Genomic DNA, 25,034 nt, shown 5'->3' with positions numbered 1-25,034 from the left:
GACCAACCAACACCACACCAGGGAGGGGCAGCCTCGGCACCCGAACCGCCTGCTAGGAGGACCTGCGCGGCTCGCAGGGAGCGGAAAATCACGCTGAGCCGACGGATCCCTGCATCTCTTTCCCCAAGAACACACCACGGAGAGGCGCAAGGCTCCAACTGCAGGGGGGCCGAGAGCCAGCCCCCCTTACGGCGCCCGGCGGGAGGCACCGCCCAACTGAGCCCCAACGCCAGTACTCTCCGCCAACATCAGGACTACAAGCCCCGGCTGCCTCCGCCACAGGGGCGGCTGGGAAGTGTGGTCTCTCCCGCCTTTTCGACTCAGCCCCCGCCTGCGGGCCGGGTCCTCGCCTGCAGTTGGAGCGGGGTGGGGCGGCCGCAGCGCCGCGCAGCGAGCCGGAAGGCGGGAGGCGGGCGGCGGCGCGGCCCTCCCGCGCCCAGGGGCGGGGAGCGAGGCGCCGGCCCCGCCTGTGGCGCTCCGTGGAGCTGTTCAGCGCCCAGGTGCTGAGTCTCCCCCCGGCTTACGGAGGCTCCGGCGGCGCTCCCTTTGGCGGCGCTCCCTCCCCGGCGCGGCGATGGCTCCGGCGCCCAGCCACCTTCGCCAGGCACTGTGAGCCCCCGCCCGCCCGCCGCGCCTCGGCGTGGATGCAGCAGCTCCAGGCACCCCTGGCTCCGCGAGGGAACGCGGCAGGTAAAAGCTCTCTCCGCGCCCAGCCGCATTGCATCCCCAACGCCCCCCAGCCCCGAGCTGCCTGGAGGCCCCGGCTCCACAGGAGAGCCGGAGGCTCACGAACACGCGAGTTGTGTGGCGGGGAGCGAGCACCGCGAGGCGGACCGCGGGGAACAAAGCGGTGCAGTGCATATGCTTTTAAAGTAGTTTCATTATTGTAATTTCCAGGGGTAGGGAGGGGAAGAGAAGTGATGGTGGCTGATTAACTGCAAATATCTGTGTTTAGTTACATGTGGAGGAAAAGCCCACCTAAATATATTAATTTGCTCTTGGAATCATGTTCTTATTCTCGTGGTTGAGGTGTGGGAAAGATAAAGGCAGTGTTTGTCATACAGGTAAGGCAGTGCTACAGTCAAGTCTGCAAAATGGTTTCCTGGAGTACCCTCCTTAACTGTAGTGATTGTACAGATTTTGTAAAGAATTAATTTATTATTTATTTCTGTATGGATTACCAGCCCCACCACAGACCTAGGACAAGCAGCAGAAGGTTAGAGACAGACTAGCACACACATTGTTTCCAGGAATAGGTGTCAGAAAAGGGAGGAAAAAAATCTACTATATTTAAGGCCAAATGACAAGTTCCATCCTGCATGAAGCCAGTCATTTTCAGCCAACCACTGTGCTGCTATTCCTGATGCTTCAGGCTTCCTTTTAGTGCTGGGTGATGAATAGGGAACCGAGTAAGCATATTAAACATGCATAATCAAGCAGCAAGTATTCTTAACTGCTAGTATATGTAGTAGCTTCTGTTGTCAAAGGACTGGTGAGTATTCCTTAGCTGTCAAAAAACTGTATGTTCTACCTAGAGAGGAGTAGGCTGCAGCTGGGCTTTTTAAAAAATTATTATTGTCAGTAATACAGGTTGCCTCATAATTTCTCAGAGTGCATAGGAAGGAAGCGGCTAGCAAAACAGAAACTCAGCACTTTTCTTGGGTGTAGAGAGGAAGAAAAGTTTAACCCAGCAGACCTGGATGCAGCCACACCAGGAACTTGCAGTTTTCTATGCTGATTGTGACAAGAAACTGAAGAACTAAGACTACAAAATTGCTTCCCTTAGAGAACCAAATGCAGTCTGATTAGCCTACTTTTAACACTTACACCCTGTACCAAGGAAGAATTTCTTTGTGCATAAGGCATCCCCTGCTTTCCATGTTACTATATCATGTAATAAATGAGAAAGAGGCAGAAAAGCAGCTGCTGGGATCAGTAAAGCAGGTGTTAAAAGTAACTTGATGGGACTTGCATCAGCTCCTCTGTTATTAAAGAGTCTCCAGTCTCAACAGAAACTTAGTCCTTCTCATGTCTGTTTCATTGCCTAGAGTTCATTTTTTAATACTAATGGTTTTAAGGTTTGTGTACGTAACTAATTTCCAGGATAGCACGCATTCAGTTCATCTCACAGAGGCTTCAGTTTATTACAGTAAATCACAGGAACTGTGAAAGTGGAAGAGATTTGGTACCACCTCACAGTCATTGCATATCCAAAAAGTCTCCTTCCAATGGGCACCTTGACAAGCAGGTGCATAACATCAGGCCCTTAAAAGTAGCCTTGTAGAAACTCAGTTAACAATCATAATAGCCTATTATTGTAAAATTAAAAATCCATTTGTGCAAGTGACTGTATGGAAGACAAGCCTCACCCCCCAGGAGCATTAAAAGATTGCCTGCCACAGCTCCTCCCTGCCTCTGCCTTTTAGTCTCAGCACCACAGAAGCCTCAGAGCACGTGATCAGCTATGTGTGATTTAAGCTATGCTATTGAATTTTTTCCACGGGGAACAATTACTATAGAGTGACAAATCAACCATTTTGATCTTAACGGATCTAGCTCTGTTTAGTAACCACAGCATACACTGCTGAACCCAGTATGAATACCTCACTGTGGCAGTTTGCTTCTAATTTAAAAGGACACTGTTAAACCTTAAAATAGGTTCTCATTTTTGAGTGGGAATGAAAGAGGCTTGATACTTGAAGTGCACTGTAGACATTTCAGTTGTATGTTTTCAGTTGCTGCTGCCTGCAACAGCCCTTGAGAAGCCACTAAAATATCAGGAGAGCAAAGCAGCGTGCTCTGACCACACCCCTACCCTGCTATAATTCATAAACCAAGACTCAGTGCTTGCTGCCACATTCCTATTTTCACCTGGTGTTTTAGGACAAAGACAAAGCTGCCTTGTGCCAATGAAGCTAGTGCAGCATACTCTTAACAGAGCCAATGATTTGGTCTGCCCAAAATACTTTAAAAAGGAGGCTTCTGTTACCCCAACATTGTTTATGCTGAAGGCTCTTGCAAATAGAACATTTATGCTAATCACATGTCAGCTTAGGCAATAAACATTATTTTCCTGATGCAGGATCCACAGCAACTTTCCCTGTCTAGTTACCATGCATCCGGCACAGTGCAGTAAATCTCAAGTTGCAATCTCTTTGAGGATATGTTTATTTTAACTTCTATAGTAGACTGCTGAAGTCATAGAAATGTTTCCATTACACTTAAGTAAAAGTCTATTTTTCAGAAAGACATGAACAAAAAACCAACCTGGAAATATTTGTAATATTAGATCCACTGCTATGATTGCTCTATAGAGCAATGCAGCAAGGGTTTCTTCTTTTAAAGATTTTAAAATCCGTAGAAGCACAATCCATACAAAACTGCTATGGTTAAAAATTAACATGCAATTGAGAAGCAGAGACCAGTGCTTTTTTTAGACTTAGCTGTATGAGGGCGAGTGACAAGACATACCTTTATGAAAGAGAACAAAAGTACCCTGAATTATCAAAAAAATCTTGTAATAATGTTAGGCATTGTACAGTGCCAATTTTCTGCTTGAATTCTAGCAAACTGGATTTTACTTATCCCCATAAATGTCTTTAAATTGTTAGTACAATACTCCCAACTCTACCCTTCAAAGAACGTATTTAAATACACAACGCAATAAGCAGTTGCTGAACTGCTTCTTCTTACAAGAGAGGGCCTGCTAACCTAAAAAGAGACTTGCTTCAAGTAGATAGTAATATTCTTGGTAAGTCTGAAGGTATACCTACTCACTTGCAAATACTTAAGCATTTACAGTAAGCTTTCTGCAACATAGAAGAAAAATTGTAGCCACTCTCCAAGCACGATTGCTACAATCAGATACTTTTTCATATTGCAAGTTAAACTCACTGTAAAACAGACTATCATTGAATGGTGCCACTGCTGTAAAAAGGAACAGTCCATAATTTGACTAACCAAACTACACTGACAAAGATTGATGCAGAAATTCACTTTGGTTTTATTTTGCCTTGAAGAACTAGTTTGGGAAAAACATGTAGTTTGGGGACAGTATCTACATGGAATTACAATTAACACAAGATTTTACCTCTTAACTAAGTACTACTCAACTTTGTTTCTAGTGCTTGGGATGGGGTAAGTAAAGGAAGAAGATGGGATAAGCAGGTAAGCCCTGCACATAAAGCTGTATTTACCGGCAAGTCACCAGATTTTGGTGATTCCTGACTTGGATCATGCAAACACTGCTCTTTGGTGGCTACACTGTCAGGGTCATTCAGCTTTTACTCTAAAAGCAGGCAGAATGTTGCCTTACTGGAATGAGGAGACCAGTAAACATCATCTCAAGTCAAAGCAGGAGCAAGTGACTTCATGATTACAGAAAACCTCAGTGAAGGTGAGAGAGACTGAGAAATCTCAGCCTTGAATCTTGTGATACAAGTCTGAGGTTTAGCAAGTATATTTAAAAGACAGCAAGCAAGCCTCTGTGTGTGAGCTGACCTCAGTCTCCTCAACGGCAGTGGAAGCCTGGGCAGCATGCCTGCTGTTCTGTCTGTGTGATGATTATTCCCTCCGGCTGCTGGCATACTAGGCTTCAGGTCAAAGGCTACTTTGTAGTTTGTGCTCCTCACTCATCTGCTATTCTACAGATAGCATAGATGATGTGCCTGGACTAGCACCTATCTGTATGAACTGCACAAAGTTTATACTGTCATTCTTCAGGTTTCTTATTCTGATGCTTGTCTGAAGCTGCTCTCAGAAAGTTACAGTTTGTTGGGGTTGTTTTTTATGTTGTGGTTTTTTTCTCTGTTGCTGTTGTTTCCAGGTCTTTTTTGGTCTTTTTCTTAAACTTCTTGCTACTTGTCCTGAAAGATACAACTTGACAAAGCTTGCAAATACAGCCATTTTAGGTATTTCACGTAAAACATACAAGACTAAATTCTGTAAAATTTCTGAAGCAGACAGAATTTCCATTAGCTTCATTTAGATTTGGACCCATGACATCTCAGATATTATAAAAGAAGAATCCTCTGTATTCACAGATACAGGTATTCACAACTGATATTCAGAGATTGCATCAGTTTAGAATGGACCTTCAAAGGTCATCTTGTCAAACTCCCCCTACAATCAGCAGGGAAACCTCCAAATAGATCAGGCTGCACAGGGCCACATCAAGTCTGATCTTGAATGTCTCCAGGGATGGGACCTCAACCACATCCCTGGGCAACCTGTTCCAGTATTTTACCACTCTCATTGTGTAGAGCTTCCTCCTTATGTTCAACCTAAATCTACCCTGCTCCAGTTTCAAACCATTGCTTCTCATCCTATCACTGCAACTCCTTCTGCAGCCTTCCTGTAGGTCCCCTTCAGGTATTGAAATGCAGCTATAAGGTCTCCCAGAGCCTTCTCTTCTCCAGGCTGAACAGAAGTTCATCCTCTGCTGTCCACTTAGCTTTATGCTTGCAGATAGGGACTATTGCTTGCATTTGCAGGTGAAGAGCAGCTCTGGTGACATGGTTTTGTATCTTTACTTTGGAGGTGCATTAAAATTTCTGCATCACAAGTACAGAGTGGGTGACATTAAACTGGCATCCTGAAAATATGGGAAATGATTCCTAAAGGTGCTCTTTGTTAACATTTCCACAGCATCTATTGAAAATTGCACTTTGGAAACTAGCATGTGACCTATGACACAGATCAAGTACAGAGTTAGAACAAGATTTGACAACTGTTTAGTTTTGAGATCATTCAAAATGCATATTTTTCAGATAATCAAGAAGACATTTACTCCAGAAATGTGCTATCAGAGAATGGGTTCCAATTACATAACGTAAGCAGAGAAGTTCCAACTTAAATATGAGGTACATCCATGTTTACACTTGTATCACTGTCTCACGGGAAAATACCACAACATACACTATGAGTCCAGTGCAAACTGCAAAGAGCGTGTGCCAGGCACTGTTCTGAGCAGCTGAATGCTATCTTAAAGAAAGCATTTATCACACCACACCAAAGTACAATCACGCCACCCTCCACTCTCTGGCTTACTAAAAAGCAGCAACTTGAACAGGATTCTATTACTGTTACATAACTTCAAGGTTTAATCACATACAGCTCCTCAAATTTGATAGCTGAAATAATAAATGCAAGGCAAGTATTTTCCCTGTGGTACTTAAGATTTCTGTCAACTGCTGTAACTCAAGAACAATCTATTTCAGTATTAACAGCAGCAAAAATAACTTCTAAAAAGTGGCAAGCCATATCTGACACCCAAAAGTACACAATCTTTTAATAGATTTTAAAAACTAACTCAAGTTGAAGTGAGAGAATTGCAGGATTCCATCTATCCCTCTTGATTATTTCTAAACAAGTTAACATTTGATTAACAGGTTGTCTTCAACACTGGTCTGGGACTTTTGTTGGTTTTTTGATTTGGTTGGTTGGGTTTTTTTTGGTCATTGTTGCTTTTTTCCCCATCTATACCGTGCTTCGAGTGCAGCAGAAACTGATCACTTTTAAGCAGGATGTCTTGCTTTAATATCCTCTCTGCTAAAAGGAGTTAAGTAGTCACTTTATTCCACTTACTTAAACATTGACAAATCCCTGTTAAAAAAAAGGGGCAAAAAAAAAATCCATGGACTCCTTTAGGGTAACTACAAAAAGGCCAGCAGAAAGATTCATGATCACCCAACAAGAGTTTAATCTTGCCTGGGAAAATATTATTTTTTAAAAAAATTAGCAGCTATCAGTTGAGAGGCTGAAGCTTTCTATTCAGACTACTCCACCCTTCCTGTATTGCTAAGCAGAACTATCGAAATGTCACCGATACCAAAACCAATGAAAAATTCTGTCTCAGAGGGAAATGACAAGTGAAGATCCATTAAACTACTGAGTGTGCCTTGAAATACTTCAAATATCACAGACTGGCAGAAAACTAATCAGTTCCTGACTCCTTCTGTGAAATCAGTACTGCCATGCTGATGAAAGATCAGTTTCAAACTTTGTCTACAGAAATGTTCATCCAGCTCAAAGCTGAAATCCAGCAATGACTCTACCAGCTGAAGGGAAAAAGACAGGGAGAGTCTAGAAGCACAATGTAGGCAGGAGTTTCTTATCCTAAGCTAAAGAACTGGCAACGACCAATGAAGAAAGATAAGAAACTTGTTATATCTGTGTGGGCTTGGATACATTAGTAAATCTATTCAGAGGACAGAGTGAAGTTTGTGTTCTCTTGTCCCTTTGAGTGAGAGCAGTGAAGGACAAAACACATGTTGGAATCCTTTAGTGCCTCTTTGGGAGAGAAAGACAGGAAAAGACCCTGAGAATTAGTGCCCATAATTAATTCCTGAGCATAAGTATGCATATTTTACTGACACACACTGGAGATGAGGATTCTTGCAAGTTGTAGAGGATGCACGTACCATCACCTTTTTTCATGACAAAACAATGCTCTGTAGAGCTCTAACTTTAAGCCTCAAGTACCCTTCAAAAAAGGCAAGACAATGCAAAAGTAAAGATGACTGCGTAGTCTAAAAACAGCACTTCATTGTTTCTAGTCCTGAGGAAACTTTTCTTACTCCCACACCAAAGGTAGAAAAATTACTGAAAAAAGCCTGTCCTGATAAGGTGCAATTATGTAGATTAGTTGCTGCCAGGGTATCAGCTGTATGATAAGCATTCCTTTGAAAGAACAATGACAATGGAAATAAAGCACAAGAAGCTGGCTACCACAGACTGACAGACCTAATTCCAATTGTATAGTGCTGTAAATGGATGGGCATATTTTGGGAATAAAATTGTTTTTATTCACTGTGAACAGGCCCTGAATTTGTCATTTCAGCTTCCTTTTTCAAGTAATATGAGCAACAGAAATAGATAATTACAACTTTATAAAAGCCAGCCTTCTGATCACCTCTCAGAACCTTCATCTTTGGCCTAATACTCATCTTTTTATGTTTTCCAAAGCAAACCAGTAAATTTATCAAAGGTGAAGAGGTATTTGCACAAATAAATATTGAACATGAACTTTCAGTAAAGGTTTCTCTTTGACACACAGCACACAGGCTGTTGATATGCACACCTAATTACATCAGTCTGCATTTTGGTCTGGCAAGAAAAGGCTATGGCACACCAGAGTCAATCCTTAGATGCAGAACACTACCTTATCAGATCACTAGGTCAACATGAAGCAAGTATTGCCTCATATGTTCAGTTTTGTCTTTCCAAGACAGTTGGCACAAGTAATTTACAAGTATGATGAGTTCATCTCTGCCAGCTGATAAAATGCTTGAATTCATCACTTCACAATGGTAAGGTCCATAGTTTAGTTCATACAGATTTTGCACACTAAACTTTCTCAGAAAGAAAAAGGTAAGCCTAGTCCTAAAAGAAATAAACAAAGAATTCCCCACATATGCCTCCATTCAGGTCAAACATTCTCCTCAGCTCTTAATGCTTTTGTCTGTTATTTTCCCCACTATTTTCTCTCACACAAGCTTCAAGCATCACACTGAAGAAGGGAAAAAGATTTTTAATTTCTTTAGTTACTATAAATAACTGTTTCCATTCCACCCACTCACTCCTTTGCCTGGTGGTCTGCCAGCAGCTACCTGCAGTTCTTAGAAAGGGTTCCATAACATATCCACAAAGAAAGCTTTTCTCTGTGCAACCAGTTTCAGATGTATGTATTTCTTTCCCAAAGAAGCTAGGAAAATCCTGACAGATGGAAGAACCAGTAAACAGCTTCAGCTCTGGAAAGGCTGCATATTAACTCTATGTCAAACAGAGATTACAGCTCTTAATTTCATAATCTGCCCCTGAAGAGCTACTTCTGACAGTGCTGCAGGGCCCAGCTCCAGATTTCTTCATTCATTGCTTATGTCTGTGCCACAACAGGAGTTATATCATACCACTCGCTTTTACAGAGTATAGGAATTTACTTAAACTAACTTCTTATTGAACCCATTATAACTAAATGGAACAGACTACCTTAGTTTAGAAAGTATGAACATTAATAAATTCTACACAGTGACATTTATCTTAATTTAGGATGTTGCAGATGAGCATGTCTAGGCAAGTGGAAGCATGACTTACTGAGATAGTTAATAAAATATAAGTTTAATTAGAATACAATGTAAAAAACTAAGAAGCTAAAGCCTATTTTCTATGATGGAAAAATATTGTTAACCTATTGCAAAAGGTAAGGTTTTCTTCACTTACACTTCCTTAATTATATTGGCTCAAATTTTAAGTAGCTTGTAAGCAGGAATTTTCTTTGATAACTGAGATTCAAAGCATAACATTTTTAAAATTTGTGAGGCCTAATGATTTTTTTTCCAATAGGGAATTAATTGGGAGATTCCTTTTAGTTAATAGGATGCTATGTTAATAGTAGCAGCTAGCTCCTTCTAGCCTAGCACGTAAGTGGATTTGGTCTGCTCTTAAAATACCCATCCAATCACATTCTAGTGAATAGTTTTATTCTTCTGTAGCAGGTTTACTGTTATTTCCAGCATAGTAATTTAACATAGTTCATCTAACAATGATGACATTCCTTAATGAGGATACTCCTTAGTTTGAACCCAGGCTACACAGTACATCCCAGTAAAAACGAGTGAGATAAATTGTGGCTCACCAGCTTCTGTCTGAAGCTCTCCCAGGTTTGACTGCTGCATCTTCACTTAAAGAGAGGAAAAGTTTATTAGTTACCAGTTCACAATTGCAGGGTTGTGGACATTTTCCAATTAATCTGCCTCTCATGGTCACAATTGTAAGGGTTGTCCTGACCACACGAGATCTCTCTTAATAAAGTTTTGGAGACAACAAATTCTGCAGCCTCAAATGCTAGCACTATGCCACCTTCCTTTTGGAAATCACAACCTAGGGGAAGGAAGTTGACTTGCCTAAGACTTCTTTCTTAGTTGACTGTTTTCACTTTCTGTACAAACAAACCAACCAACCACAAACCAAAAACAGCCAACCACAAAAAACCCAAACCCAAACAAACGCCTTAGCAATGCCTGAAAGGCACTGTATGACTTGTAGTAGAGACTAAAAGCTTTACTGTACCACTGGAATTATTATACTAGCACAAATTCTTTACCAATATTGCAATACTGCTTTAACTTCCTAGCCCAGAACAGACCAGTCTAGCATGAATAGACTTTTACCAGCATAACAGCACCACAGCGGGAAAAGACCTGTTTAGTTTGGAGACAAACCTTCCTTGCATAGACAGTCCCTTACCTGGAGGTAGATTTATCCTGGAGGTCAGAATTACAGTGTGGAGACAACTAATAATTAGTAAGATGGATTTTTATCACTGTAAGTACACTCAGTTTTCTTCATTGTTAAGAAACAACATATATGAAAGATCCTTAGAAGATGACAAACTTACATCTAACATGCAAATCATTGTCCCAGGAGTTTTACTCTCCTGGGGCCTTCCTCATAAGGACAGCTGCCAGCTACAGATGCCTGGCTGACTAACTGGCACTAGCAATAAACGGTATTTGAATTTGTCCAGGATAGCAGCAGAGGGTCTGAGAAAGGCTTATCAACATGTACTAAAAAAAATCTGGTGTGCCTCTATCTTTATTGAAATTATTACCTGTGTGATTCATTTCTGCCCCTGAAAAATGGACTAACATCAAACAGCTGTTCATAATGCTCTAGAGACTATCTAAATGAACTTTAGCTATTGGCAGATTATAAAGCAGGTATAGTGTGCAAAAATAAAACAAATTGCTACTATAATAAGGGACACTGTACACTTGAGGCTTCATAAAGCAATTTTACATCCAGGCTTGACCAGCTTACAAGCAAATAGAACTTTTCATCAAAAAGATTGCTAGATTGCTTAGCAATAAGCCAGCACCTGAGCTACGAGACAATCTATCCTATCTACAATACTGATACTGCTACAAAGAAGTTGTCCTCTAACTTCATGACAAAAGATACCAATCTCAGGTTTCTCAGGAGCTATTACCTGACTTATGCAATATCTACAAGTATTTAGATGCCTCTTTCAGAGATTTTTAAAAAACAGATTTACCAGGAAACAACAAACAGAACTGGAACAGATTTTCCTTGCATTCAGACCTGCAAATCCTGGTTAGAATTTAGGGCCAAACTAGGCTGTCAAATTGAAGAACATGGAATATTTCAGATAAAGAAAGAAGTAGTAATTCGCGAAAGAACCTAGAAAAAGGAGGACAACTGAAGAAAGCAACTGGAAATGCCAAGAACTGAAGTGAGGAGATTGAAATACAGGATATTGTGTGCAGCAACAAAACAATCCTTTGCATTAAAAGCTTGTGAATAAAAAATTAACAGCTGATGGTGTACTTGCTAAGACTTGCATTTGTCTGAGAAGAAGAGCTGTTAAGATAGTAAGCCAGCAAGACAGATGGCTGGTGAAGGAACTGACACTGCAAGAGCTAGAACATTCAGTAGAGAGGAAAAACAACAGCTATACCCATGAAGGAACTTCTGCCAAGCACATAAGCGAAAAAGGATCAAGCGATTTCAACAATTTCTATAAAAATGTGGATGATGTGCTGAACTGCAGGCAACTTATAAGGCCTCAAGCCTGACAGTTTAGCATAACTGGAGAAGTAAAGAGACAGTGGAATGAGCATTACCCAAAAACCCAGCAGCAAATAGTTCAGAGATGTGTGATTTCACAAGTGAGTACAGAAAATGCTCAATACATATAAACGCTGAAAAGATATATCAATCACTTCGAATTCATTTGTACAAAGCTTGCTCCTAGTATTAGTATGAAAAACAGCATCAGAGGCTAAGACCTGCGAAACCCTGACCCCAGATTCAGAGTCTGTCTACTAAGAAGAAAATAGTTTCCTCAAAGTTTGCATTTCTCACAGCTCCAGATTTACTACCAGTAAGATCCCAGGCATTATGTAAGAGTCAGCTTCAAAACCCGTATCTTGAGACCCACTTATTATTTGCAATCAAGTTTCTGCATGCTTTCAAATATTTTTAGTACAATCCACCACTTTTCACATTTACATAAAAAAACTCTGGTAAATGTGACCATAACATACTCTTGGAAATAAGAGTGACTTAAATGCACAGGAGGTAGAGGATAAAGTGAGAACATGTTCGAGAATTCAGCAGTTTTGCCTTCATAGAGAAGTGTCCTCAGGTCTCATAAAAAGTGATGTCAAATTTGTGAGTGCTCGATACCATCATAAGAAGCAATAGTTCTGAAAAAAACCTGAGCTGCATAATATCAAAATGGGCACCTAAATAAATTTCTATGTTGACTACTGACTATTTCTTACAATTTTTCCAGCCCATTACTGCTGCCAGTCATTGAGAACAAGAGAACTGAATACTTCTGAATCCTGTCATGGCATTTATGTATTATGGATTGCATTACTACACGTATACATGCTTCAGTACATGCTGTACAGTTCCAGAAAAAAGCTCACTGCTGAAGACAGCTCTTCCAACATCCTTTAAGCTATGCTGAGACTTTCACCACTACTGCAGAAGAAAAATGGCTGTGGCATGGATAAGCAGAGTTTTTTTAATCCTGTCAAATTTCTTAGAGAATCAGATTATCTTTCTGGTATTTGGAAAATCAGATTACTTTCCAAGATGCAGAAAGATTTTTAATACACAGGCCAGGCAACCTAATTAAATAAACAGTATGGGATGGCTCCAAAACATTATAGATCACACGTTAATGCAAAAAGCAACATAATTATGAAGTATCCATTCCAGACTTTTGGGTACATAAAATAGACTTAAGCAAATCACTAATATAATAATAAGTATATAAAAAAAAAATCATCAGAATGACAAAAAAAAAAAAAGAGTCAGTGCAGCTGACAAGAATTAATTAATATGCTTACAGTTCACAGAAAGAAAAAAAGAAGTTTAAGAGTCATCCCCAGTAGGATTACCTAAATCTACTTCTAATCAAGTTACTGTAAAAGATGTAGGTAGCACAAGTCTTAGACAAAAGCATTCTCTCTGAAAATTATAGAGATCTAGTCGAGCAGCTGGAAGCCTCTTCCACTGAGGGCAAACAGGCACACAGGCAGCTGACAGCTCAAATTCCCACACCCCACTATCTACCTACCTACAGGTATATTGGCAATTAAAATACACTTTCATAGTATTTCTCCTCTTCTTCAGGCCATCTCAGATTTCCCTTTCCTACCATTTTCTTACACTTCAGTTCTGCTAGAAGGTTGCAACAACGCAAACTATTAGTGGGAGGGCAGGAAAGTTATTGCTGCCACAAGGTGCCAGGAGGGACTAAGCAAACAACAAAAATGCCAGGTGGCCAAGCAGGTAACACGAGCAGCTTTTCTGCATCTCAGAGAGAATGACTATCTCCCTCATGCAGCACTCACTCACAGCGGTCAACCTGTCAGATTTACAATCCTATGATTCCATATCTGAGTCACTTCCCAGTTTAGAAACCGGTAGAAGTAAGCTAATAGTCAGCAACCCAGCCAGATAGATTAGCAGCAATAAAGATGGCAAGGCTATTAATCATTATCAGATGTGACATCAGTTAAGGCACCCTTTTCCTGGTTTAGAAGTGGACTGTGGTGTTAAAAACCTTGCTGCATAGTTACAGCACAGATGCAGGTAAGGTAAAGCAAGGCCACTCCTCGGAAGGCAATGATACTTTACTTCTGAGGCTAACGTTAGATATCTCTAAAGAAGCATAACACTGAGAAGAATAACCTACAGATGGTACTTCATCCGGAGAACACCAGCTGATGGCTCACTCTTCAGCAAAGCGGAGCTGCAGGCTCTCAGCGATAACAGAAGCCTCCTTTCACCAAACGACCACACGTCACAAAACACCGCCTCACGCCCAGCCTCACCACTGACGCACAGCCTTGCCCTCGCCTCTGGTTGGTGTTTTCCCGCCGTGTCCCCCTCTCTGTTGCCGAGCAACCAATCAAAGCGAGGGCGGCGGGAAAGAGGGTTCTCTGCTACCGCGCCTCTTGGAGGGAGCGGTCGCCATTACACCTCCCTCAGAGAGGGCGAGGACCCGGTGCGTTCGTGAACGTGCCATCTCGCCGGGGATAAGTTTGCAGCCAGTAACCAAAATGAACTTCCGTTGTTTAGTTTTTCCCTTGCAGAAGAAGAAAAAAAAAAAAAAAAAAAAAAAGTGGCTAGAGGGAAAAAGCCTGGAGGAGGGCAGGAGTCGCGGCGCTGAGGGAGCAGCTGAGGTGCGCAGGTGTGAGGAGGACCCATGAGGGGAAGGCGTGGCCTGCCATTGCCCGGTTCCTGCGTCACCCTGCTCTTCAGGGGTGGATTTCCTTTGGTAAAGATCTTAGTTCCATTTCTCCAGTGTCAGTTTTAGGAAATTAACCGTGCTAGGCAGCATGGAGCAGAGCTGTTTCAATGGCTCTATTTTTGTTATTTTTTTTTCTTCCTAAATAACCAATTCTTTTATAGGGAGACTGTGAAAAACTGAGGTTTGAGGGTTTTTATTAATGTGCATATCCAGACTGTACCATGCTGAGATTAAAGCAACTTGGTTACTGTTTCAATTTGCTGAAAGTAGGGGGCCTGAGGTGTGAATTGGGACAGATGTGCCCCTTTGCAGGCAGCTCATGAGTGGCCAACCCCCTCACAAAGCGCTGAGTTAGTCAACAGGAGCAACAGATGATAAAGAAGTCTTACAGGGCTATTTATTTCTGCTGAATTTACTGAATGAAGGCTTCAAAATCTATCTGCCATCTTCCCTGCCTTAAGTGGGTGAACCTGCAAGTTGGATAAGTACTTTTGAGGGTAGGCTGGGATGGAGTTCTTCCCTTAATCTTTGCAGCAGATTTTATTGTGATGGTAGATTTTAGGAACTTGGGATCAAATTGATTAACTATTCTGTGCTGTGTTTGCTCAAGGGGCAGGAAGGCAACATTAAATTACACTTACTTGAAGTTACTTGCTAATGAATAATTTAATGATACACTAGGGTATTTAGAAGGTTTTTACATTAAGTCCTTGGTACTTTTGTTGTCTCATAAGAACCATCTATGTTTAGATAAGCTAGAATTAACATTGTCTCTTTAGAATGTTTGTAACTGGGATAAAAGTGTTAAGAAAATAACATGTTTAAATTATCAGGGCAGGTGGTAATAAAAAGCCAACCCCTTCTACATTAGATATCATGCATATCTTTTAAAGGTAAGAGTTCCTTAAAAGATACATTGAGACTTCTAGATCTGACCGCAGTGTGCAAGAAAAAAGTCTGATGATTCTGCATTTTTTATATGGCAGTTCAGGGACCTAATGGAAACTGATTTTCTAGTGTAAAAAGTGTATGAATTAGCCAAAGCTGTCATTTCAGTTTAACATTTGAACAGAAAAGTGTAAGCAACTACTGTACTGCTAAATTCCAGTATCCTTGAAGAAAATCCAATAACAAGACAACGTTGATTCATGTATTTGGGATAAAGAATTGTACTGAAGGCAGAATTTTGGCCTTGGTATTCTGTATTTCATATTAAGGAAGAAAGTTTTGAAATCTTTAAAATGTATAATTAAATCTCATTTTGCTCAGTAGCTTCTTTTAGGAAGTGATTCCTAAATCACATGATAAAGCATGTGTTAAACCTAAGTGAAACTCTCCTAGTCAACTTAAATGGCTGTGTTCTCTTTCAGAACTTTATGCATTATTACTTAGATGAATATTCAATTGTCTTTTTTTTCCATGTCACATAAATTCAGTTCATTTACATAGATTCAACCTGATATGATTACAGAAAAAGAAAGCTGTGAGGAATTTCTGCATTTTCTTTCAAGCCAGTTCATTGATCGGGGTCTCATCTGCTGTCATTGGCAACACCTTAGGCTGACATCAGTGAGGATCTGGTAAAAGGAAGATGTGCTCAATTCTGACACAGAAAGACTAATACATAAAAGGCCTAACCCCAAAAGTGGCTCATGGATACTCTCAGTAAGTGTAGCAGTAGAATAGAAGTAGTAAGCATTGTCATTTAAACCAGGTTTATTCAGTCTGTTCTGAGTTGCTTCTTGCTCTGCTCCTCCCCTGGTAGAAATACATAGTGTCACGAGTCCAAAATCTTTAGTAGCTACAATGTTGGATTTGAACATACGAAAGTATATATTCTTTTAGGAGTTTGGGGACAGGTTTTCAAGTACTTGGCATCTATAATTTGGGACAGATTTTCAAAAGTGGTTAGCACTGACTGTGCTGAGCTCTTGTGAAGATTTGTCCATTTTGATTGTGTGCCATACTGAACTGATCTGTTGAAAATCTGGTCCCTTATAGCTAAGCATGACATTCCTAGAATTCTGTGAAGACAAATAATAACGTGCAAAAAACCCCAAACCCCAACCCTATACAGCAGCTCCAACTCAGTTCAGTGACCTGGAGCTGCCACCCAGCACAGAGCAAGGCAGGACTGAACTTCCTGGTACATGCCAGCAAATGATTTTCTAGGTTGAGTGCAAACTTAACAGTGAAGGTAACTATTGTTTTGATACCTCTATTATGCTATGTGTGTTTATTTAAAGTATTAAGCTTTTGTGAAAAGGAGGCTGCAAGTTCTAGGAGCACAAAATGTCATGCCTTTGGGTAAGTACAAGAGTGTAATTCTTCCATGAAAGTTTTCTTAAAAAACCATTTATAATATTGTGAGTTCTGAGACACTACCACTGCTTCTACAGTTGTGCTACCTTCTGGCCTAGGGGCTAATATAAATACTTTGATTCCCTTTCATAGTAATCAATGGTGCAAATCCTACTGAGCTAATTCAGCAATATTGCGTCCTGTATTTAAATAGTTGCAGGACAAAAAGAACATGTTGGAAAAAACTTCAGTTTTCCATATTTTCTACTGGCAGAACTATTAACAGGGGAGTAAAACCAAATCATGTCGTCTTTCTGTCTGGTTATGCAACTTATTGCAGATTCAGGCATTGTAGAACATGCTTATTTCTGCTTTTGAATAATTGCTTCAATTTACATGAATTTAATTGTCTGTCTGTTGTCAAAAAAAGGACTTTTTTTTTTGCTCAGTGTGCAACAGCCAATATACATACAGAGCCAAGATAATGGCTTTCTAACAAAGCTGTGCAAGTCTGGATGTTAGGCAGTCACAAATCTAGCACACCTTCCAAAATTCCTCTTATACTATAATTTATCACCAAGCTACCCTATTATTTTACAGCTTCTTTGCCTTCAACTATGGCAACAGTGTCTACAGTATTGACAGTGGCCTTGTAGGTAATGGGCTTCTCAACTCGAGAGCATGTGTGGTTTTGTATTATAATGATATGTTAATGGCTGAAGTTCACTCATTGGGTTTGGACAAGATGACAATTGAAGATCCCTTCCATTGTGATGCAGTCTGTGAATTAGGAACATAAATGGCAGTGGTTTTACATCTTCATGTGTAACTGATAAATGTTTCTTCTGTTGACAAATTCTTATATCTTTAGGCTTCATGTCCTTGGTGTGAAGACAGCCTTTATTTTTACAGCCTTTAGTTTTACTTTGGGAGTTTTCAGCACAGGCTAAGCATCATTAATCTGTCTCTTCAAGGACATAGTTTCTAGCAAGGCAGGCATTGTTTATTCGAAGTGAAGAGCTTTATACCATAAAGCCCCTCATCAGTGCTCCTCCTCAGTAGACCAGTGCAGTATGTTTAACTTAGAATAGAGTCATAGAATCAATAAGGTTGGAAAAGCCCTCAAAGATCATCAAGTCCAACCTGTCACCACAGATCTCATGACTACTAAACCATGGCACCAAGTGCCACATCCAATCCCCTCTTGAACACCTCCAGGGATGGGGACACCACCACCTCCCTGGGCAGCACATAGATATTGAGCCATTGACCACCACCCTTTGTATTCAACCATCCAGACAATTCCTTGTGCACTGATATGTTCCTGCTAAATAGGAAGCTAGTAGCTTTTACAAGGCTTTCAGTATTTCTCACAGGGAAAAAAAATAAAGGAAAGGAAAGGAATCACTATAACCTATCACTAGTATCACTATAACCTAGGCATTTACACAGTTTTGTTTGGATAACAAATCTGTGTAGTGTTTTGGCCTTGTCTTTTGTCCCTTTAAAATCACTATAATTAGATATCACATAGTCAAGTAAATTTTATATGGTTGGAGATCAGTCTGCATTAGTAAGAAATATTTACTGTAGTTACATGAATTCTGTGTAAGGACTTAATGTTTCACTTTTATTCAGGACAGAAATTATAGTTATGGATTTGCCAAGTTTTATAGATGGATTTGGAAGTAATGTCTGCTAAGGCAAGCCTTGACCTAAGGCATACTTCTTTTCTTACTTAGTTTGCCATCCTTCAAACTCTGCAATGCTTTATTAGCATGTAGAAGCTGTGCATGATGTGCCTGTTATGCCAAGTGGGAATGCAGTGCGACAGTCCTTGTAAAATTTTTTAGTTCTGCTTGCAAAGATTGATTAACTTTATTTGGTAGAAAATTTAGTTATTCTGGAAAAGTAAATGCTCTATTTTCAATGCAGGAAATACTAGCATGGCTATTTTACAACAATTTAGTGTGCCTTTGGACAGAACTTCCTTTAAGCACAATCTCTATCACTCGGTGCCAGCGTAAACCCTGGGAAAATGAATTACTAATTGTTACAACTGAAGAAAAAAAACCCAATAATATTCTGTGGCCTTCTTGGGCGGGGGGGAAAACCAATAAACCAAATCAAGACTGAGCTGTACTTTTGCATGAACTCCTGTGCTGTGCTTGCACAGTTTAAATATGGATTTGAAATAATCCAGATATTACAGTTTTATAATCTGTTTGCATAGGAAGGATGGGATACCTGTCTACATGCTAGTGTTGTGCTTATAGAATAGCTGAGTGAACCTTGAACTCCAAAGGGCTAATTTTAAGTCAATTATTCTCAGAGCAGTAACATCCAGAAGCATTCAAATAAAGGTGATAAAGGAAAATAATTGTTAAAAGGACTGCTTCATAGACCTTTCAGAAGATTCAGCTGGAGACTTAAGACATCATGCTGTTTCTGACCTGCCAGAGTTAGCTAGAATGAAGTCTAAGCATTAAAAAAATGTAATATAAATACATTTGTGATTAGATGGCAATTGTACAGGTTGAAAAACCTTGAAGAGACCTTTCCATAAACGCCATCATCAATTTGTGCAGCTTTAGATCCTTTAATTTTGCTTCAGAGGCCACATAGTCGAATGGAGACTGTATTTTACTTGCTAGTTAGCTGTGGTAATATGACATTATTCTGTTTTGTTGATGTGACATTCAAGCAAGTTTAATATAAAAAAAAATTGACTGTGAGATGTGAGAAAATTTCTTGTTCATTGCTGTTGTGGACGTAAGAGTATTGAAGTGCCAGTTTTCCTAGTGTTGCATATGTGCAAGCTAATAGACACATGTAATATGTGCTCTGAAGTTGGAGTGAAATAAAGTTTCTAAAGGTATTGATACCAATTTCATGTAGCAGTTGGTAGTGTTCCATCTCATGGTTTGTTTGAGGTTTTTGAACACTGAAAATGCAGCACATATCCTGTATGTGCTCTGTAGATCATAGAATCATAGAATTGTCAGGATTGGAAGTGACCTCAAGGATCATCTAGTTCCAGCCCCCCCCTGCCATGGGCAGCAACACGTAGGTAGTAGTAGTACTAGATCAGGTTGCTCAGAGCCCCATTCAGCCTGGCCTTAAAAATTTTTAGGGAGGAGGCTTCTACCACCTCTGTGGTAGATCAATGAAAGATGTGTTCCCAGACACATCGCTAGGTCTCTGTGCTTTCTTTCTCTCTCTTGTGCTAGGTACACAGTTGTCACAGTGGTAAATACATAAGGTTGGGAAGCAATATGTTTTATTAATCTTTCCTCTTCCATTGGAAAGCTGAATATACTTCAAAATATATATAAAAATATATTAAATCACAGGAGGCTTGAGAAATCTTACAGCAGTCACAAAACCTTGTACTTTGATGCACGCATGAGACTGCTTCCTTTGTCACTCCCCCACTTTTTTTTTTTTGGGGGGGGGGGTAACTTAGCTCTGTTTTATATCTGTATCCCTTGAATGTCCTTCTGCAAATGAAGATTTAATTCAGTAAGGATAATCTAGTGAATTTGATTCAGCTTGCACCTCACTGACTTTGTGAGCCTATTATGACATTATTACTCTCAAATTACAGGCACGAAGGTAAGAAGTGGCCTAGTAATGAAGGGTACACACCCAGAGCAGTGTGGCAAGAATGAGAAATAAGGCAAAAGGAAAAATTATATATCTATTACGGTGATACTTATCAAAAGGCCTTTTTCCATAAGTGGTTGCTGTGAAAGAGTCTCAAAGAGGTGTCAGCGCTAAATATTACTGTGCTGTTCATCCAGGCAACAGACTGGAACTTGTCTTGGATACAGGCATCCACAATGTCTATAGCTCTTTGTGCTGCATTGTACTTGTACTGAAACAAGGTCAAGCAGTTTGCTATGATTTTATTTAATTTGTGAGAATAAGATCTAAGCTACGCTGCAAAAAAAAAAAATCTCAACAAGGAAGCATGTTTTAGTGTTTAATGTGCTCTCACCTTCGAAAATCAAATGTTTAGTGTCAAATGGGTGCCCTGGAAAACACAAATATTTACTAGAATTGGTATTAAATCTATTACTTGTATGGGTTAGGAAAACTGTGCCTTTCCAAAATCTCCTTTGTGTGAGTAGAGTTTTGTAAGACTGACTGAATCTATAAAACACATTTTCGGAGAAACTCTTTCCTCCTGTAGGATCACTTCACTGAGACTGTTTTGAATGTACCACAGTAAACAAAAAAGATTAGAGGAAGGAGAGGGATAGTGACTCTCAATGCAGGACAGTGCCTATATACATTTACATGTGTGTTATCAAATGATTTAATACTGATTCAAAAGTATGAGTATTTCCATACTGAATAAAAAACAGATCCACAGAGGACTAGAGGCCAAAGAAAATGGAAAAAAAACATGAGTAGCAAGCAAATAACTTTTTTTTTGGTGTGGCAACAAGTGAAATCTAAGAAAAATGGCAGAAGCAGAGGCAAAACCTGCACATTCTTTCCAGAGGAGGAGCATCAAACTTGAGGTACTTCTAACAGAAGGGATCCAGTGGAATATAAATAGGAAGACTGCCAGCTGGCAGAACAGCAAGTAATGACAAGTTTCACTTAGATATTCTTTTTGCTCTTTTCACCAATTTATCTACAAATAGTGGCATGAAGATTTTAAAGTTGTCAGCTCTCATGTGACATGCTGGGTTATACTAAAGCACTTTGAAGATGCAGATCCATGCTCAGTCTTAAGACGGTACAAATCAGTGTTGCTACACACAGTTTTTAACTGCATCAGTTTCTTGGTTGAATTGACTGTGCAGGGCTGCTTGAGGTGTTCATATTGGTGCAAAGGTCTTGGTGAAAATGCATATAGCACCAGGGAAAAAGTGCAGAACAATCTTTTCTGGTGGCTGCACAGGTTTACACTGCCTGAGTTAAAATTTTGTGAACATATGAAAATGGATTTGCACATAGTTCCTTCCAATTTGGAGTAGCTTGTTAAATCATAGTATCAGTCAGGGTTGGAAGGGACCACAAGGATCATCTAGTTCCAACCCACCTGCCATGGGGGGGGTTGCATGCCACCTTGCATTTAAATCTGCCTGGTTTTCTGCTCTGATTTGCTTTAAAACTGCGGGGGGGGGGGGGAAATTACTTAAATGTTCTAGGTGCTATGAAGACAGTGCTGATGTCAGAAATGTTTTCAGTGAAGGCCTGGAAAAGGGAAACAGATGGCTGCAGTTACTGTTGAGCATGTTTGGTTGTCAGTGTGTGGCATGGACCAATGGAGTGCAGTACAGAATTGCTGATCTACTTGTGGGTGTGGTAGACTGTTGGGAAGGTAGTAGAGCTTGCAAGGAGGCAGAAGTCATTCACTTACCCCCAACTGCTGGCTTTACAAAACTCACTGTGTCCCATTGCATCCACACAGGGCTGAGCCACACCATATGGATGCATTAGCTTGAACCAATGCCACCTCAGGTGTCTGTATTCTTTGCACACTTGGGATAGATTACACTGCCTATTCAACTCTGGCTTTTCTTGTTCCTTGAAATAAGTGTCTTTCTGGTAGTTAGTTTGTCTTGAGCTTTGTAGAGCTTCTAGGTTTATAAAACTTTCTAGGTAGCTTCTCCATTCACGGGGCTTTTGTAAGAACTGAGGAGTCAGGGGTAAAGCAAAAGTGTAAGTGTAGTTTGAAGTGCCACTGTTAATGAAGTACATGCTTTGGTTTTTTTTACCCATTGAGCTATTGGGTGATATTAAATGCTTTTTCTGTTAATTGTGTGTCACACTATCTTGCACTGAACTGGAGCCAAATCAGAAACTGAACCCTCCCAAAAACTTTACACAGACTTCTCCCTCACTGTGAAAAAACCCTCTTCCTCTCTAAATCCTGAATCCATTTTTCTGTGGTGAGCATCAATGCAGAGCTCTGCTGCTAAGGTCATTTGCTTGATTCTTGAGTTAGCCACCCTGCGTGGTTTTCCTATGCACCTCTTAAGGACACTAGTCTCTTCCAAGCAAGGCTGCTTAGTTGTGGTCTGCCTTACCTTATCTATTGCCTCACTTGCTGTTAGCTTTTATTCTGAACTGCAAATGAGCAGTCCAAGTGTCTTGGTTGTTTACTTATCAAGGTTGCTAACAAGCTGCTTTTGTTTTGCTTTCCATTGTGTTTAGAAGAAGCTGCCTCTAAGTATCCCTTGAGGTCACTCCCTTTCAAGTCAGTCCTTTTGAAACCCTCATTTACTGTGATTCCTATAAAGCCTTTGCAGTGATTAAGCAGTGCTTATCGTGATGTTCAAAATCATCTTGTTACTTGTACTTTCCAGTCACTGTGTGCTTTTGTCTAAAAATAAAATGAAAGTTTCTGTAAGCTCCTCAGTGTAGAGATTGGTCTTTTTTGTACAAGCGTTTAACGCAGCAGGGCCCAGGAATCCAGGCAAAAGCCTTTAATATTGAGAGAGGAGAAAAAAATGTTTCCAAGTATGCATTATTTTCTGATATGAAGGTGAGTGTAAGGTGTCTTCGGGATCATTTCTTCATAAAGAAATGTGCATTAATGCTAACAATATGCAATCATTTTTAATCAGACTGACATGACTACAATGCAGAGAACGAGGTGGGATTTTTTTATTAGTGGAATTTTGACACCAGTATAATTTATGCAAGCTAGAATGGGCTGTATGAGAAAATTGTTCTGTACTCTAAAGCAGCAATTATTCTGAAAACTTCATAATCCAGAATTCAAGATTTGAAGAAGCAGAAAATTTCTGCATTGGACTGGTTGAGGCTGAAAGCTAGAAAAGAAGTGGTTTGGCTTTTATGCATTCTGTCAGCTACAAAAAAGTTAACCAAGGAAAGTGTCATCTCCCTAGAGTCTCTTTTCAGACAGAAATACTGTAGGGCAATAATGAATCTCCGAAGAAATTCATGATTGGAAAAACCAGTGCTTTGCATATAAATGTTTCTAATGCAGCTATGAGCATCACTCTTACACTCTATTACTTTGAAAAATACTAAGTGAATCCCTGTAGCTTTTAGTAATTCAAGATATGAAAGGTGTTGTTTATTTTAATTTGTATTACATTATAAAATGTTAAATAATCCTTTGGCATCAAAAAATTCTACTAGGTCTTTAAGACTGTATTTTATTCATAACTTCCAAAGTTTAAGTTGCTGATGGGTGACGTATAAAAACCCATGATCAGCAGAGAACAATTCCTACTGCTCTTGATAGGAGTATCTACACATATGTAGACTAAAATTTGTAAGAAATACGTATTTCTACCAGTACTATTGACCTGATTGAAATTTTTAAAATAATGTTGCACTTTATAGTCCTAAATAAGTGGCTTAATTAAAAAATATTTATCCTACTCTTTCTCTCTGTATCATGTCGTTAACATTTGGGCCTATACAGCACAAATTGCCAGCATATCTCTTCAGCCATGGGGAGCAGACTCCCTAGCTATTTTTTACTTTAAGATAATTAAGATTCATATAATTAATTGGAACCTTAGAAGAAAAGGGTATGTTAGGGGGTTTTAATCTGAAGTCTGTAAGATCATAATTAAATTAAAAAGAATGTTAGACCATATTGCGTGGGAAGTTGATTACTGTCTTGATCATCCATCTTCCTGCCATAACCATCTCCAAACTCTACCCACAAAGTTTACCATCATAAAAATGAAGCTGTGCTGAGATTACAGTGTAACCTGGGATTGAAACAAAGCTTTCATGTTTCTTGGAAATTTCAGAAGTGTATTTTCAAGCTGAGTTTTGCACACACAGTTTTGGAGCCAACAAAACATTTAGTGGGTTTTGGTTTTCAAATTTTACTGTTAAGAAAAGCTGCTGTAATGCTTTGAGTAAAACAGGAGATAACCTGCACTTTTGTGTCTATAGCTTGTTATCTGTGGTTTTGGAATATTGACAACAAGTAGTTCTATTTCTTCTTGGCCATAACAGTGACTTGGTTGCATTGTGCATAGTAGTGGGTTTTTTTCCCCTGTTTCCAGTTTTTCATTGGAAATAAACTTCTAAAATTTAAGTCACTTAGGAGTCCATGGTACCTGTTACAACAGTGAGGGATTGAGGAACTCAAATAAAAAGGCATTCATTGCTTTCTGTAGTATATTTTTAGTTCACTATCAGAAAGTGCTGTAGTGGTGTCTGCTTTTTTCTAGGCATTGTACTCAGCTGTTCTTTTTCCTGGGGATTGTTGGACTCCAGTGGTGACTGCAAATGTTTTTTTGTATGAAGGTAGAGCTGACTCTAACATGGCTTAGTGCTTATTTTGCTACTGTTTGGCAGCAAGTGCTACCTGATTATTAGGAAGAAAACCAATGCAGAATCCTTTGGGATAATAGAATTGCTTTAAAAGTAAGAAGATTCTGATTTCAAGGTTTAGTACAATTCTGTAAATGGAAAAATTGCATCTGATAGT

At 39.8% G+C, this 25,034-nt stretch overlaps 1 protein-coding gene across 3 annotated transcripts in view; it reads left to right on the top strand.

The window, feature by feature from the left end:
* Nucleotides 1-529: 529 nt before the first annotated feature.
* The window catches only part of SMPD3 (sphingomyelin phosphodiesterase 3), a 120,740-nt gene continuing 96,235 nt past the window's right edge, over nt 530-25,034 (top strand). The window contains exons 1-2 of one of the 3 annotated variants that reach the window (XM_068150483.1): nt 10,183-14,317; nt 15,806-15,955. The gene's annotated coding sequence lies outside the window, so the exon portion shown is untranslated. Of the gene's footprint in view, nt 691-10,182; nt 14,318-15,805; nt 15,956-25,034 lie in introns of those variants that run through there. The other 2 variants (XM_068150482.1, XM_068150481.1) reach the window with 2 other exon arrangements.

The sequence above is a fragment of the Melanerpes formicivorus genome, unplaced genomic scaffold (assembly GCF_026170545.1).
Source record: "Melanerpes formicivorus ecotype bairdi unplaced genomic scaffold, bMelFor1.0.p_v2 SCAF_20, whole genome shotgun sequence".
Lineage (NCBI taxonomy): Eukaryota > Metazoa > Chordata > Aves > Piciformes > Picidae > Melanerpes > Melanerpes formicivorus.
Note: the sequence above shows the minus strand (reverse complement) of the source record. Positions and strands in the feature narration are given on the sequence as shown.